The sequence below is a fragment of the Lonchura striata genome, chromosome 26 (genome assembly GCF_046129695.1).
Source record: "Lonchura striata isolate bLonStr1 chromosome 26, bLonStr1.mat, whole genome shotgun sequence".
NCBI classification, from domain to species: domain Eukaryota; kingdom Metazoa; phylum Chordata; class Aves; order Passeriformes; family Estrildidae; genus Lonchura; species Lonchura striata.
Genome location: NC_134628.1, coordinates 224,559 through 241,025, shown reverse-complemented (window position 1 = coordinate 241,025; position 16,467 = coordinate 224,559). Strand labels below are relative to the sequence as shown.

Genomic DNA, 16,467 nt, shown 5'->3' with positions numbered 1-16,467 from the left:
TACAGTGTCCTTCACAGTTCTTGGGAATCTGGAAACAATCCACTTCAGCTCAATTTTTTTGAAAGAGTTGTTTTAATTTGCTCCAGAGAAAGCTGCTTGTGTGTAAAGTCACTGATCTGCTGAGGAGTAATCGGGGAGCTTTTGTGTTTTAATATTTTGATGTTTAAGGGAAGCAGTGACAGAATAAATCCATGTATTTACAAGCTGTTCTGCACTGACTGGGGTACAAAGAGCAAATGAATAAAAGTTCAGCAAACAGCACATAACTAAAAGATATTAACACAGCTCATCTTCAACTGAGCGGTGCTGGAGGAGTCTAAAAGCAAGAGATGATTCCTGGCCCAAGAGCTGGAGGCTGCCCTTTCCAGTAGACCCTGAACTACAGAATTTATACAGAATTTAGAGCTAAAACCCAAGGAGATAGGACTTCAAAGAGATTCTCCCCCATCAATTTACATTTGGGGTTTAGGTTTGTAAATGAAGCCACGTAGGGATTTAGGAATGGTGTTAAGGAAATGGATAGGAAAGGTGCTAGGCATCTAGAATCAGGAAATTTTTATGGAAATACTTGGCTGCTAACAGGATTTACTAGTATCTCCTTGCTCTAATGGATCTTTCTCTTCCACATAATTTCATTACATGTTGCCTGCCTTTCCTGTGTAGTCTCAGCATCCCTGAAACTTGTGGATTCGGTGGAGGAAGGGGCTTTGGACATCAAAGAGTTGCATTGTAACACCAGAGAGGATCAACAGCTCCACATTTAAAGGGGGGCAAACTGGGAACCAGCAGAGCTGGAGAGAGGAGCTGGAACAAGGCACCAATCTGGAGAAGCCAGAGGAAGTGAGAGGCCTTTAACTGCAGGGCAGGATCGCCCCAGCCGGTATCTAACGAACCACCCGGCATTTACTGCCCGTGTTTGTGTATCACAGGCATTTATCAGCACACTCGCTCTACCCTCCTGTTTTTTCCACTTTTTTTTTCCTCTTTTTTTTTTTTTTTTTTTTTCCTGTGGCTTGTATTTGTTAGGCATTTGTACTGTTGTGTCGTTAAATAATTCAAGTATTAAAGTGCAGACCCCAAAACCCTCTCAGCTTGGAGGCATCCTGCAGCCTAGTCTAAAGGGAAGTTTTCTACTTAAGTCGTTACGAACTGAGGTAAACAGGAGCACATCCGCACGTGGGAAAAAAAATAATTCAGTGCATCTAGAGCCAGGAAAGGTTGGACTCGATGATCTCAGAGGTCTTTTCCAACCTAATTGATTCTGTGGAAGCACCACAGGTGTGCGAATTGGCCCGAATTCCTCCCTTTTTTCATCCAGGCAATGTCAGCCCTTCGCCAGCTCGGAGGCGGCTGGGCTCCCCCGCAGCCTCGGCAGGCAGAGGGCAGCAAAGGAGCCTTTTCACGTTTTTCTTTTTTTTTTTTTTTTTTTTTTTTTGTTCTTAGCCCGTTGCAGTCGGAGCTTTCCATCCCGATTGTGCTAAAACGCTTCTGTAGCAGCGTTTTGCATTTACCAGCCCGGCCTCCGCTCCCCGCGCCGCTCAGCCCGCTCCCAGGCCCCCGGTCCGGGGCTCGCCCCCATCCCGAGCAACTCGAGGAAAGGGGCTCTTTCTGTGCCCCTGTCCCCCGGCCATGCCGGGCTCTTTTCCCCCACCCCACCTCGTTGTGTTCCCCCGATCCCCAACCCTGCTTTGGGGGCAGAGGGGCGCTCCCTGCCTGTGAGGAAAAAAATGCGGGTCTTTCCTTCCACACCCCGCGCTGTGAGGGAAAGGGGGAGTCTGCTCTTCCACACCCCAAGTTGTGAGGGAAACTGACGTCTGCTTTTCCAGACCCCAGGTTGTGAGGGGAAATTGGGGCGTCCACTCTTCCAGACCCCAGGTTTTGAAAGGGGGGAGTCTGTTCTTCCAGACCCCAGGTTGTGAGGGAAATTGGGGTATCTGCTCTTCCAAACCCCAGGTTTTGAAAGGGGGGAGTCTGCTCTTCTAGACCCCAAGTTGTGAGGGAAATTGGGGTATCTGCTCTTCCAAACCCCAGGTTTTGAAAGGGGAGAGTCTGCTTTTCCAGACCCCCTGTTGTGAGGGGGAAATTGGGGCATCTGCTCTTCCAGACCCCAAGTCGTGAGGGAAATTGGGGCGTCCACTCTTCTAAACCCCAGGTTTTGAAAGTGGGGAGTCTGCTTTTCCAGACCCCAGGTTGTGAGGGGGAAATGGGGAGTCTGCTCTTCCAAATGCCAGGTTGTGAAAGGGGGGAGTCTGCTTTTCCAGACCCCAGGTGTGAGGGGACAATAGGGAGTCTGCTCTTCCAGATCCCAGATTGTGAGGGAAATTGGGGTGCCTGCTCTTCCAAACCCCAGTTGTGAGGGAAAATGAGGAGTCTGCACTTCCAGACCCCAGGTTGTGAGGGGAAAATGGGGAGTCTGCTCTCACGGACCCCAGATTGTGTGGGGGAAAGGGGAATCTAGCCTTTCACCTCCGGATTGTGAGGGGGAAAGGGGTTCAGCCCACACTACCCCACACGGCGGTTACGAGGGAGTTTACCCCTTACTTCTCCCTGTTCCATCTGCACAGGAAGAGGGGGTGAGGGCCGGTCGGAGGGGCGCCAGCGGGCCCGGGGGGCGTCCGGGCACGGGGAGGGAGCTGTGCCCTACCCCCCTCCCATTCCCGGCCTGGGACTCTTTCGCTCCCGCCCCCCCCCAGCACCTAAGCGGGAGTTTCCAGGAAGCGCTGAGGAGAGCCGCAGTACCGCACAGCCTCTCGCTCAAGCGCGCGCCTTCCGCCGAGGCCGTGGCAGGAACGCCAAGTAGTCCCAACAGCCTCTCTCCCTCACTCGGCAAAAGGCTCCGTCCCGCGGTCCCTGTAGCCGGGACCCCGTTACAGGAACAGGCTGGGAGAAGCGTTTCCCTCCCCGCATCCTCCCCGCAGCTTCGGGCGGGATAATCGGGATGAAGCGGTGGGGGTGGGGGAGGTGAAAAAGCCCCAGCGCCGGCTGCGGCGGAGGGATCCGGAGGCGCGGAGGAGTGAGGAGGCGCGGGGAGCGGGGGGTGAGCGGGAAAACGCGGCGCGGAGCCGGGAACAGCGCCCCCCTCCCCCTGCGGCGGGGGCGGGAACAGCCGCTGGGGGGGCGCCGTGAGGGGTTCGCTGAGGGGGGACGGGACCCCCGCGCCAAAGTTTGGGGAAACTTTCGTCTGTTTTGGGGCCGGGGCCTGGCCTCAGCGCCGCGCTCCCGCTGCGGGCAGGGAGCGCCCTCAGAGCTGTGCCTGTGCCCCCCTTGCCCGTGTCAGCGCACCTGGGCTCTCCCTGCGCCCCACAGATAAGGCCGGGGCCCGCCGCACCCCGCCGCAGCCCGGGCCCGCCGAGCTGGATAAGCGGAGCCGCCACGCTGAGGGAAGTTTGCCCCGTGTTCCGCCCCACGCCTGGCCCGCGGGTGCGGTGACTTCGCGCAGGACCCCGCAAATCCCAGCACACGCTGCCGGGAGCCGCGATCCCCGCCGTGCCCCCCCGGCCCTGCCCTCATCCCGGTGACACTCGTGTCCTCCTATTAACCCTGCGGGGAGAAGGACAAAAGCTAAACTATGATCCTGCGCTGCTTCCCCCCACCCCGCCCCATCCCGCTGCCGGCTCCATGAGCTTCACATCCTCCTGCTAAGGCTGAAAGGAACAAGAACAAGAGCTGCTGATGGTTGTAAGGCCTCGCTCGGTTCTCCCCACCCCCTCCGCCAGCACCATCCCCCACTGCAGCTCCCATGGACTCGTATCCCTCCCATTAACGCTGGAAGGGGAGGACAGGAGCTCTGATGGGTTTTTCTCAGGTTCTACTCTGTTTTCTACCCCCACACACCGACCAGCACCAGCTCCACAGCCCTGCAGAAGTGCAGAGCTGGCTCTGCTACCACATCCGTGAATGCCCCTTCCCTCTGAGCTCCAACGAAAAAGGAAAAAAAACACCCTGATTCCCCTCGTTTTGCTTATTCATTATAAGCGGTTGGCAGTGTGCTGTTAAAAACGTGCGATCTCTTGTTTCAGAAGCATCTGTGCTTTAAGAATAAGGTTTTGTCTTCTTGAATGTGGCTCTTCATAATAATCTCTTGAAGTGCTCCATTTTTGTCCTTAAAGTTCAATTTTATTACCTCCTCTGGATCAGCGAAGGTCGGTTTAACCCTTTAGAGATGAGAATCGGCAGCCACTTTAGGAAAACGTTGCCCTTCTCTTTATTAATTCATGGTTACAATAATATTTTATGGAGGATTTTTTTTCCCCAGCTCAGTGCTGCTGCATGCTGAAGGAAGTGTGTGCTTCAGCACTGATTAAAGTCATGTATGAGTTAATGAGAAGCTTGCAGAGTATGTGAAGCAAGAGAAAATCTTTAACCAGCTCTGCTGTTCCTTCTACATACCATAAACTTGCACGCTGTAACCAGAAGGTGGATTGAATATGTGTGAAATGCTGCAGTAGGAGACTCTTAAATCTCATCACAGGTGGATGCTTACTCAATTAATACATTATCATTTCAGAATACCTTGAAGTTAGGTGGGTTTGTTGAATTTTTTTTAAGTGTTTTGAGACTTCCCATTTCCACATAAATAGAAATGGATGAAAGATGCTATAAGCTCACAAAGTATTGTTTTGTGGATGGATTTTTTAATTTTGAGCAGTCTGTGATCCCCTGTTCTCACTGCTTCCCAGGTTAATGGATTGATAACACAGGAGGGACTCTGAGGTACTGGAGCAACCAGCAGTGGTGTCAACATTCCAGTTGTGGGACTTCTAATTTAAGAAACTTATTGTCATAAGGAATAAGATCAAGGCTGAATCCTGCTTGCGTTTAGGTCCAAATACAAAATACGCTTTGGAAGGAGTCCCCAGGGAGCACTGAGAGTAATTAAGTAAAAATAAAACCTTTCACTTCAGCCCCCCTCCCCTTCCCCTTTTAACATAGACAAGTCAGTGCAATGCTGGTTTCATTCCACCATTTTCATTATGTGTCCTGATATTTCTTAATTTTGTATTGCAGCTGAAATACTCGGGTGACTTATAATTTCAGTGATTTGGGGGTATTTCTAGACCATACTTTTAAAGAAGTCATCTCGTTGTGTCCCAGAAGGAGCCATTGAGCAGTCGATCTCATAAACAGCAACTGAACTTCTTACAGCCTTGCCTTTCCAAATACCTTTTTCTTTCCCCCTGTAATTTTCATCCTTAACTGTTGAATTCCCTTTTCTTTACATTAAGTAAATATTTATTAGTACCACTTGGATTTTTTTCATCTTCTTAGAAGAACAGAGCCTTGTCACTGAGACAATCCTTTGGTATTGAGCAGGTGACATAAAAAAGGAGTGAAGGAGAGTTATCTTGTGCTGGGAAATGCCATTTTTGGAAAACAATACTATAGGAAATGGAAATGAAAAATACATTTTATGCTGGTGGGAACTTGTAATGAGGCTAAGAGAGGATTTAGTGTCTCAGAAAAGCAATGATTACAAGGGGGAAAGCGGGACTTTATCATCCATTTGTAAAAGTTCTTGGGCTGAATATCCTTTTGGGGACCTGAAATTTGGCTCAAGTCTGTTTATGAACATCTGTTGAATGGAATTTCAAAAAGGCACAGATTATAATCTTAGTTTCTGCTGGCTGTTTAAGAGAATAAAATAAAGCAAAGTCAATGTACCTGCAAGTACATTTTGGGGTTTGTTTTGTTAATGATGAGCTGCATGAGTGTTCAGTAGTCTACTGCTGATTATTGGGCTCTATATGTGTTCCCATACATTTTTCTATTTAACATATCAAATATTGCCTCTACCCCTTTCTGTAGCTGCCTAATTCCATTTGAAGACTCCTAGAAAGCATTCAGGTTTTTGTCGGGCTGTTTTTTGTGACAGGAGGCTCTTGGAGCTTGGTGTCTGTGACATTTCTTCCCCGGGAGCAGGGCGCTGTGTTTGAAGGGGGATGCTGAGAGCTGTTGGGTATTCCCAGAACCGCGGCCGTTTGCTCGATTCACATCCTGCCCACCTGTCCTCTGCCTGGGCCGTAAATGCAACCACTTTGTGTCCCCTGGCTCAGGATAGCACCACTTCAGCCTCTATTTCTGCAGCCTTTGTGACCTCCTCTTATTCAGGGAGGACTTCACTGTAATTTTCCCTCCTATTATTTTGCCTCTTTTCACAGCCTGATGTTTTTTTGCTGTTGTTTTCTATTCCAAGCGAGGATGCTGTGAGTGCTTCAGCTCAAAATTTAGGTCATCTCCAATAGAGGAAGGGAGACCTAAAAAGTAAAAATAAGATTTCAATGTGCCTTTAAAAGTGACAACTCTTTGGGAAAAAATGTACGAGCTCACCTGTATTTTGTGGCAGGATAGAAATGGAAGGGGCCTTTCCTGATTGCAGAATGAAAGCTGAGTGAGTCTCTCTTTGTGACTGTGGTTTCTTTTCCATGTGCTTTCCTGGTCTTTCATTTTCACACCTGATTTGAGCTTTAATCACTCAAATTATTCATAGACTTGCCCTGGAAAAAGAAGAGAGTGACCTCTTCCCATCTGGAGTAGATGGATTCACCACCAACAATTGCAAATGGATGACTTAATGTTGGGGTTTGCACTTAAAATTTTTAATTCTGTGGTTTCATTGCCTCTTAGGAATTCTGCGTGTGGTCTTTTCTGAGCTGGTAACTTGGAGTTGTATCACAGATATTTATTTCTTGCGGTTTGTCTCTTAGCATCAGGCTTCTGTCTACAAAGAGCTGATGATCCCCTGAGCTGCTGAGTTACCAAAGCACCTTGCCCAGGACCAGGTCTGTGAGTTATTTTTTTTTCTGTAATTATATCCAATGTCTTCCATGACAAGGGACCTCAAGACAATTTATGAAATCAACAGCCACGAAAGCACTGCCCGTTGAACGTTATGTGATTACAATTTAGCTGTTCCTCAGCCTGAGGGGACACAGAGTCAACTGCTCCTCAGTTCCTGTGGGTGGCTGGAATCAGCCACTGGAATTGATAGATATCTGTTGCTCTTTCTTTCCTGTTACTTTAGTGGCTTAATTTAAATAATTAAGGAACTTGTGGATCTGTTTTGTTTGGTTTCTGCTCTTTCTAGCAGCTCTCTGCAGTTTTATATTTATTAAAAGTGCTAAGCTTCCTCTGGCCTAGATGTACAATAAATACCTTAGTCAATGCAGTTAAGTCCAGTTTCCTCTATTCACTCAGAAGAGATTTGTTCCTTATCTGAATTGTTCCTCCATTCAGAAGGAGAGAAGCCTTGCGCAGGCAGAGCTTACCTCATAAATCACCCAGACAAATGGAGCTTGGGGCAGAAGAAGATACAAAATGGGAACAGTTGTGATTTAGGCTCCGTGAGGTTTGTGGAGTTCTGCTGTGGGAATGTGCTTACCAACTATTTAAAATACAAATGTTTAGAATGGTCACCATTTTCCAGCTATTCCTTCAGCTGAATGTGTAGTTATCAGCCGGGCCCTTCTCCTTGAGGGTGCCTCCCTCTCCCTTAAACATCCTCTAGCATTTGGGGTCTTCACCCAGGCTCTGCTCTGATCCACAGATATGGCCCAATCCACTCACTAATTTCTTTGGCTCTGTCGTGGCAGAGGTGGCTCCCAGCCAGCAGTCAGTGCAGCCACAGCAGCTTAGAGACCTGGAGTGCAGCTCCTGGACCAAAGAATGGTAACACAGGTTACATCCCCTCCCAGCCCCAGAGTCAGCCTTTTTCTGCCGCTCACAACTCTTCTGATGACACCAAGCTTCTCTTTGCTTGGTCTCCTGCCTAACTTAAACAATTAATCTCATTTGTCTTCAATATAAGGTTATTTTCTACTATTAGCTCCTTTATAATGTCTTCATTGCTTACAGTTCTGAAGAGTTGGTATCTTTCCTATTCCAAGAGTGGTTTTGTTGGCATGCATTTGTTGGCACTTGTCCTTGTTTCCTCCCTTCCTCCCATACTCACTCTAAGGACCCTTCACAGCAATCTCACCTCAGTTACGAGGGGTCCCTCTACCAGACTGGAGCTTCCTGTTGATGTTGTGTCATTTCTGGGCAAGGAAAGGCTGATACCTCTGAGCTCAGTGGTTGCTTCATCTCCTCAGCTCTCCCAGGGGTCTTGCAGGCGCTTTCAGTTCTGCCTCACATCTCTGATTTGGTGAGGTTCCCTGCTATTTACATTTCTTCACATATATTCTCTTCATACCATCTGCTACCTTATGTTTTGCTCATCTCTGAAATGTACTGACCGTATTTCATTCAATGTTGTTCTACATCATTTTCTTAAAATTTAATTAAAAGATTCTGAAAGAACAAAGCAAATTAGAATTCACCCATTTTGTGCAGACACTTTAAGAGAATGGGAAGCAACTCAATAAAGACTTTCAAATGCCTTGAATGAATTTGTAACCAAAATTCTGTGCAGTGTTTATCCAAAGAGTCTACTATTGAATTCATGAGGAGAGTTTCATTACTGACAAAAGTTAAGGTTGTTGTTGAAGAAAAGCACCTTCTCTAGAAACTCTCTTTCTTTGGAATTCAGCAGTTCTCCTGAGCAGTATTTACTTTGGAGTGAGTGTGTGGCTGTGCCTTGTTAGATAAAAGCTGCAGCACTAAAACTGTTTTACTGAACTTAGCTCCTGACCTGCCTTCTGAGGCCACAGCTACAAAGGGATGATACATCAATCTAGTTTGTTTGATCTAATTACAGCTGTTTAACCATCCTGAGCACAAGTGCACTCACCCCACTTTGTTATGCTGATTTCAGGTATTTTCACTGTTAATCGGGTGCACAGTGCTTGGTTCTTTCTTGTATTAATTTACCTCTCAAGATATTCTGGGCAGTTACCCCACAGAGAGGTGTTCTGCTACTCAGCTGTATGTTATTTTTCACAATGTGTTGACAGGGAATTCTCAGGAATTTGGGAATTCTGTGGGTCAACCTGACAAATGACTACTCTTTTCTCCTGACATCCATTGTTTGTTCCCCTGTGCAACTTCTTTTCTGAAAGGCTGCAAGGTTCATGAAGAAGAAAGTGGTAAATCCATTAAAACATCCCTTAACGTGCAGAAGCCCATTGCCACCTATGGAAAAGCAGATTTCTGATTATTTCTAACTGAAGTCTCTGTGGTTTATGTCAAGAATATTGCCATGGGATCTTCTTTTAATATATAAGATGTTTTGCGCTTGTGAGGTATCCTCTGGTGAGAACACTGAGAAAAACAAAAAGGTAAAGAAAAAAAGGAGGAAACCACCCCAACTGAAGATGCTTTTTGGCTCCGTGCTTGAGCGTGTTATTGTTTATAGGAAGTGGAAGAGGTGGCAGATCCAAGGAAGCGTGGAGGAGCGGGATAGAAAGCATCTCCAGTGGGCAGGCACCTAGGACAGAAGGTCCCAGAAGGGCAGCTCTGGTTTGTTGCCATTTTGCTAAAGCAGGTACATTTTGTGTGGAGAAGGGAAGAGACATGAGATGAAAGAAATGGGTGCTGCATGCTCCTGGTGGTTCCTTATGATGGAAACAGACTTTGGGAAAACCAGGCCTGTGGTGTGAGCCTTCCTGGTCTTCTGGGAGGTGCAGTCCTCCGGGATTTTGGAAGCTGTTCCCTTGGGAATCTTCCTCTTTGGAGTTCCCTGCCGAGGTGGCAGTGACAGTGTGTGCAGGCCCGGCCGCACAAGGATCAGTGCTGAGTCCTCCAAGCACGGTCTGCCACGGGGAATGTGCTGAGCTGGTGTGTGCTCCAGGCCCACAGTAATTCACCCTCCGTTCCGTGGTTCTTCACGCTCCTGTGACCCGGATGAATTTACCAGGGAGCTGAGCAGGGTGTTCAGTTTTCCTCTCTGTGGTTCTTACACTTTTGCCCACCCTAATCCAGTTCTTTGCGCCATGATGCAAACTCTAATTATAAATCAAATCATACAACCTGCCTTCTCAAACTCTTGTCTCATTCAGAGTTTTCTTTTATCCTTGTTATTTGATGTTTGCTTCCATATTTTATTTATTGCATATAATTCAAGTGCTGCAGTAAATACAGAATTACTAATTGTAATGGGTTTTTGTTACACTTATCACTACAGTGTCTGAATACTTTTTAACCACCATTAATGAATCTTCACAATATTGCAGAGATTTCCTTCTCATTTCACTGATTAAAAGTGGGGAAAATAATGACAAAACTGTCAAAGTTCTCCACTGGGTCTATGTTCCCCTGAGGAAAGAAGGATACTCTAAAATCTAGTTTTTCTAATAATAAGGCATTCTATTCTGGCAATCATTTTAATTGTACTTAGGCCTTTAGATATGTATTTGTTGCCAACATAACCCTTGAGTTCAAATACTGTCTTCAAGCCACAGTCTGTGTATACAAACTCACCCTATCGCCCCTGTCTTTGTTGGAGTTTGCTGAAAGGAAGCTTCACCCTTCTCTCCTGACAGATTCCTTGCTCTTGTAACCAGCTCAGGGAGCTTTTTCTGTGATTATTCCAGTTTTATCGTGTGTCATTCTTGAATAGAAACCGTACCCAAAATTCTGTAAGAAAGCTGTTGCCATAACATCTGGATGTGCCTTACCTGGTCTTTAGATGCCATTTGTCATCTTTGTTTCTGTGACTAAACAACGATCCTGAGTCTCCATCCTTCCCTAGCTGTGGTGCATTCCCAGGTTACCAGAGTTTTGGCTGTCAGTCCCCCTGTGAACAGCCTTGTGATTTGCATTAATCTTATTACTGCATTCCACCAGCCCATTCCTGAGGATTCCTGTGTTGTTCCAGAACCTCATCCAGTTCTTCATTTAGGATATTCCAGTCCCCTGCACTGGTGCCTTTGGATGTTGTCAGTCACCACCTGCATGAACACTCTTTTTCAGATCCTTGTGCTCATGTCAAAGCCCATCAACAGCACCAGTTCTGAGACCAAAGCTGCAGGAGCTTTTAAAGCACTCTCTCTCTAGCCCCAAACTTCCCATTTCAGCACAATCCAGCACTGGGTTTTAGTCATTTTTTACCCACAAAACTTATCTTGCACTGACCTTCATATTTTCCATTTTAACTGGTATTTTTACATGATGCACCAGACCAAACACTTTATTTATTTGGAGATGGGTGAGATCTGCTCTGTCTTCCTTTACCCAGAAAAATTTCCTGCCCTATCAAAGAAATACATCAGCTTTGGCATTATTGCAACCTTTGTTGTATTGTATCTCTTTACTTTCCTCTACATCTTTTCCCCCTCCTGAGGAAGAATAATTTAAGTTTTGCATCTCACTGAGGTCAGGTTAATTAGCCTCTCGTTGTCTGGACATTACTTGTACCGTATTTGGCTTGATTTTAGGGTGAGTTTTTTCCTTTCTCCTCATAATAGGATATCAAATTTAGATTATTCTTGTACCTCTAGAAATGGTGGAAACAAATTCACTCATTTGCATCACAACTCAGCTGTAGTGCTTCATGTTTAGATTAGGTTTTGTTTATTGGTAGGTGTTTTGGGTTTTTTTATTTTTAAAGGAAGTTGTTGTGCTGTGGCTATTAAACAGGTCAAAGAAATAATTTTGGAGTATTTGTGAAGTTCTTTAAAGATAATGATAATGAGCAGTTTCTTGAGCAATGATAGCTGAATCCAGGGCTCCGTTATCCTGTGGGATGCTGATAAGTGCCAGGGGCTCATCACTGCCCTGCAGAAGTTCTGCTCCTGGTGCTGCCTCAGCATTATTTACTGCTCTCAGCCCTGTGCTTAAACAGAACATGAAGCGTGCTGGGCACTCTGCACACATGTATTGAGGCAGCCCTGCACAAAATACTCTCTAAAAATAGACAAGGTAGGTGAAACAATAGGAAGGCAGTGATTCCAGAGGTCGGGGTGGCACGGGGAGGGCTGCAGTGCCCCCTTGCCTGCGGGAACCCCAGCACAGGAAAGCCCGAGGTCAGTAACTATGTTTCCTGAAGCTGGGATAAGTAATACTTTTAAATACTTTGTTTCATAATACTGTTAATTGCATCTTTTTCTGACAGCTGCAATGACTCTGACTCCATCTGATCACGTTTCAGTCAGAATCTAATTCTAAAGATTGGGATGCAAGGAACAACCATTACATGATTGGATTTGGAGTGGTTTTTTTTTTTGTTTTTGCCGGATATACTCAATACTTCCATAAATATTTGAAAATTATGTCTTTTTTACGATTCTTCAGTATGTCTGGAGCTCAGTTTTACAGAGGAAGCTCTGGCCGATGCCTTTGTTTTAGTGAAAAATGTGTGTGATATCCCAGCCTCTACCAGCAGTGCTGTTGCTGAGGTGTGATCACGGGCCTCTCTCAAGGCAGAGACAACTGATGGATAAAAATGACCTCATTTCACAGTCCCAGAGCTGAACTCTGAAAGTTCCAGCAAAGCTGGTCAGAATGTGTTTGAATTTTTGTTTGTGAGTAAATGTCACCAAGGTCCCTACTTGTGACGTTCAGAAGGTGACTTTTAGGCTGTTTGAGCTCGAGGGGTGGAGGCCTGGAGCAGAAAATCCATCCCCGCACAGGGACCCGAGTGTGTGGGAAGTCCCCACACTCCCGGGGGTGCTGATTACAGAATTCAGATTGGAATTACGCGTTTATGTGAGCCTGCTGAAAGGTAGATAAGGACAATTACTGCTTGACCCTTTCTGGGCCAGTGTTTGCAAGCTGCTCAACACCGTGTTTATGTGGAATGCTGCGATTGTTTTGGGTTATTCATTATTTCAGCAGTTATTTGTGCCTGCCTTTGTACAGCTGGAATGAAGGGACGGACGTTACTAAGTGTTCTCCCCATAGCATGAATATTTAATAGTTTGTATGTTCCTTCTCTGTGTCGTGTGTGTGTGTGTGTGTGTGTGTGTGTGTGTGTGTGTGTGTGTGTGTGTGCCTATATAATACCAACAAAATCTCTTAAAGTCAGTTTTTGCAAGAGATTTTCAAAGCACATCATGTAACTGAGTCACGGTGCTGAGTAAACCGCTATTGTAGGATTTCACCTAAGATCTGAATTTGCCAAATGGTGATATTTTGCAAATAAGCACAGATTCTGCTAACTTCCCCTTGAGATTTTATTCCAGTCTGATCCAATTTCCCAGTATGGGTGAACTGGTGTCTCTTAGAAATAAAGGAGAAATGTTTAGCCTATTGAAAAGAGGATTTTCTTTGTTTCTGAGATGTGCAGATACTCATGTCCTGGAGCTCAGAGCTGCTCTGAGTGTGCTGGGCGGATCCTGCAAAGTGCTGAGTGCATGGCTAACTTTAAGGGAGTAGATCCTTAAAATCACCGGGGCTGCTGATGTTTAAAATTACGCAGAGACTTAAGTACTCTGATGGCCCCCGGCCAGTGGCTTTCACATCTCCTAGGACTGAGCCCTAGGAGACTGATCACGCAGTGATCAGCTGCAGCTCAGTTTCCTTCTCCCCCTTAAATACAAGGTTTAAAACCCAAATTCTGACAGCTGTTTAATTAAAGATACTCATTTTAACCGTGAGGAATGTGATACGCAGCGGCGCTACGCCTGCTTTCTTTCTTTCTGCCTCTCCTGGCATCCCAGCTCACTCCTCTCAGCGTTAGTGCAGGGCTTGCAGTTTTCACTGCTGCTCCGTTCCTGCTTTATCCTCTTCCATCTTTTCCATCTGCTTTATTCTGTTTGGAAAATGGCAATGTAGAATGTGTTTGGTGTAACCTTAATCCTGACCAGCATCTGGGCTCCGTTTGAAAAAAAAAAAGCATCTACTGCAAGGAAGGTTTCTGTATATGTTTCCCCACTTTACTAAAACAAAGTTGGGGGGCGGGGAGGGGCAGAACCCAAAATAACCATTCCGAAATGATATTTATTTTAATTGACTCGGTAATTAATATGCGGGTTTTAATGTGTTTTCGTGCCTACATGGACAAACCGTGGGGTTTGTGCTCTCACCGCTGTCCGGGTGGGGGTCGAGTCAGAGGTAAACCGGATTTGGATCATTTTAGGAAAGGAGAGAAAGGGGGGAGGGGGGTGGTTATTTAAATCTGCTTTTAACAGCTTCGCTGCTAATTACTCCCAATATGTAAAAGTTAGCGCCACCATAAAACACGGGATGCACTGAAATTCCTGCCTGATGCTTCCTGACGTTTCCCTGCTAAACTTTCCCAGGCCCGCGGAGGTCCCGGTGCGGGGCCGCTCGGGGCCGGCCCCGGGGCTCGGGCCGCGGGCAGCGGCGGGGCCGGGGGGCGCCGGGAGCGGGCACGGCTCGGGCACCGCGTCCCGCGGAGCTCAGGGTGCTCCACGCGGGGCCGTGCGGGGTGGGACCGCTCCCAGCCGGCCGGGACGGCGCTTCCCGGCCCCGCTGCTCTTCCCGGGGGGGCAGCCCGACCCCCGAACCCCCTTTTCCATTCCTGCCGCTGTTGGATTTTCCCGAGCCGCATCTGCTCCGCGCTGCCAGCCCGGGGCTCTTGAACTTCAGTCCCCAGCAGCCACAGAGGTCGCTTCTGAGCTCCACACGAAGCCTTTTTTTAATTCATTATTTATTTTCCCCCAGCTCAGGCTCTCCCTCCCTCATGGCCGGAGTGGAAAAGCACGTTTAAATCCCGAACTCGGCTTTCCCACGTGGTGTCCCGCTGAGCTGCTGTCACAGCCACGCCGCGCTCTCACAGGGCACCGGACTTCTCCCCTGCCCTGCCGGGAGGGCACAAGGTGATGAACATTTTTAAACAAACCGTATTTTCGGGACACCTCACTAAACCCCAAACTTGTGCAGAAAAAGTCACTCGCCTCGTGAGTTAAAAAGCTCCTACTTTTTAATTTCACCTGGACTGAGTGTACAAATAATGAGGGGATCAGTTCTGCTCCCCTTTCCTGGGTGCCTGCTAAAGGGATGGATGTTTGTCAGCAATTTGGGGGTTAATTCAGACAAGTTTATTTCACGTTCTGGGTCTGTGTACACGCAAAGAGCACGCGTGGTTTGGGGCAAAGGATTAGCAGCGCGTGCAGGGGGACAAAACCAATTGTGGATGTGAATATGGGGTTGTCCTGGGTGTGTGTCTAAGCATTAAATCGAGGGGGGGCTGGGTTTTAGGTGACTTTTCACCCCATTCCGAGATCATGGTCACAATGCACCGTGTTTCAACACTCACTGGACAGAAAGGGACACAGAGGGGAGGCAGGGCAGTACCCCAAATTGCATCTGGGCTTCAGACTGCGCTGCAATCTCAAAGGGAGGGTATGCCCAGCCTTTAATTATTCAGCTTAAACAGGCCTAGAGCACGCCACATTTTTAAGGCCTTTTCCCTGGTGTCTCTAGGAGGCAGCCTTCATCGAGCGAGGAGAGCGAATCTTGGCAAAAAGAGCACCGAAGGATGTGAACCCCTTGGAAAATTCCACTTCCTGCCCAGCACTGCGTGTCCTTGGGTCTCTCACTCATTCCCATGCACTTAACGAGGGATTTCTGCCTCAGGCCACCACACCAACTTTCTAAATAAATGCCGCGCACACCCGAGCGCCGTGCTCTGCAGTTAATCTCAGCCCAGCACCAGCTCTCTCTCCTCTCTTCCTACTTCCCTCCATTTTATTTCTCCGCTGGTTTTTCTCTCCAGCACGCTCCAACTCTCTCTCCTGCTGAACTTGCCGGGAACAAAAGGCTCCATTCCCGATCCAGCCCGCAGTTGCCGTGAGAAACTTCCTCGCCAGCGCTGTCTGTCGCTCCGCTCTCCCTCCCTCGCTCCCTCCCTGCCTCGGGAAAATGGCAGTGCGAGAGCTTGATGAAAAGGGGGAAAAAAACCTTCTTTCTCAGCGCCTGCCTCTCCTGCAGCACCCCCTCTCCCCAGTCGTGACGCCTGAACTCAAACTTCTCTAAAAATACACTTTAGGAGGGTAGATTTTCACGGGAGGGGATGTGATTTTTACACCCCACTGAAAAGAGGTGCTGAGGTGGGGGAAAGGCCGAGGGACAGCTTTTTCCAAGACAGGAGAACCTGCTGCTGACCCTTCCCGCACGGCATCTCCAGGTCCCAAGGATTTGGAACACAATAAGTTTTCCTTCAGTGGGAAAATCCAGGCCCAGAGTTCAGATCTTTCTCTTTTTGCAGATTTAAAAGCCTTTTTTTCCCCTTTTTTTTTAACTCTTCACAGTGGGGTTCGCGGCAGAATACAGTCACACTGCCAACCCACCCGAGGGCTCCCAAATCTGGTGGGATTCAGGGAAAACAGACGGTTGGCTCCGGATCCAGTGCAGGGGTTTTTGCAAACTCCGGTCCGCGTTTTGATTTTCTTTTTTGCCCTTTTTTTTTTCTTTCTTTCTTTTTTTTTTTTTTTTTTTTTTTTTTTTTTTTTTTTTTTTAGTAGCTTTACTCTTCCTTCCCCGAGCGCACCGGAGCGCCGCTGTCCGAGGGCAGCCGGGGTGCACCCCCAGGTACACAGAATAAACGGGGTTCGTCCTTCCCTGCGCTTCACTATTGTTTTCTTCCCCTTCCCGATATCTCCCAGTTTTCCCTGGAATTACCACGTTCCA

General features: G+C 47.4%; 1 long non-coding RNA gene across 3 annotated transcripts; it reads left to right on the top strand.

Moving 5' to 3' along the window:
• Nucleotides 1-3,480: 3,480 nt before the first annotated feature.
• On the top strand, nucleotides 3,481-15,456 carry LOC110472885 (uncharacterized). Of its 3 annotated transcripts, XR_004149195.2 has the most exons (4): nucleotides 3,481-3,678; nucleotides 6,705-6,779; nucleotides 14,500-14,654; nucleotides 15,262-15,456. It is a non-coding gene; the product is annotated as an uncharacterized LOC110472885 (long non-coding RNA). The 3 variants fall into 3 exon arrangements; XR_004149196.2 differs by lacking the exon at nucleotides 6,705-6,779 and having other exon boundaries at nucleotides 3,492-3,678; XR_002465780.2 differs by lacking the exons at nucleotides 3,481-3,678; nucleotides 6,705-6,779 and adding an exon at nucleotides 13,606-13,725.
• Nucleotides 15,457-16,467: the final 1,011 nt, after the last annotated feature.